Here is a 638-nt window from a genome sequence, read left to right on the forward strand (position 1 = left end):
CTCTATATAAATATATATAGAGATATATATATAAATAGATACTATCCAATGCTATCATAATAGAATAAATAATTTATATACTTTTCATATATTATCAGTACTTGGATCTGAGTAAATATCAGCTGAAACAAAATGCTGATATGAATATACTAACAGGTGTAATCATGAATGTAAAATGCACCTTCCTTACAAACTGACAATCTTAGTAACAAAATCCTTTTTGCTCCAAAAGCCTTCTATATTTATGGTTGATTGTATATAGAATAATAGCAGTGATAACAATCATTCTGATACATAGTATTTTGAATATATAATACAAATATCACAAGAATAAGTAGATGTTGAGCCATGTGACATTAATTTTCGAATCTCACTGGACTCAGCTGAAAAAAAGAATTATCATTTTGTGAGTCATCCTTACCCTGGAGTGTTAGCTGTGTGAACTAAGCCTTCAGAGTAAATAGCAGTAGGGTTTTTATTGGGGGGATGCGCTAATTGTGGAGTGTAGCAATGAGCTGTATGTAGTTATAGGTATCCTTCAGAAGCTTGATTGCTGTCAGCACTGGGTAGTATTCCTCTCACAGCCCACATCCGCAGGACAGGAGAAACATTATCATCGTGTTACTAATAGAAAAAAA

The 638-nt window shown here is 32.4% G+C and overlaps 1 protein-coding gene across 1 annotated transcript in view; it reads right to left on the bottom strand.

Moving 5' to 3' along the window:
- The window catches only part of SHOX2 (short stature homeobox 2), an 8,241-nt gene that overhangs the window by 6,986 nt on the left and 617 nt on the right, over positions 1 to 638 (bottom strand). The window lies entirely within an intron of this gene.

Source organism: Nanorana parkeri, unplaced genomic scaffold (genome assembly GCF_000935625.1).
Source record: "Nanorana parkeri isolate BGI_ZX_2015 unplaced genomic scaffold, ASM93562v1 scaffold1458, whole genome shotgun sequence".
Lineage (NCBI taxonomy): Eukaryota > Metazoa > Chordata > Amphibia > Anura > Dicroglossidae > Nanorana > Nanorana parkeri.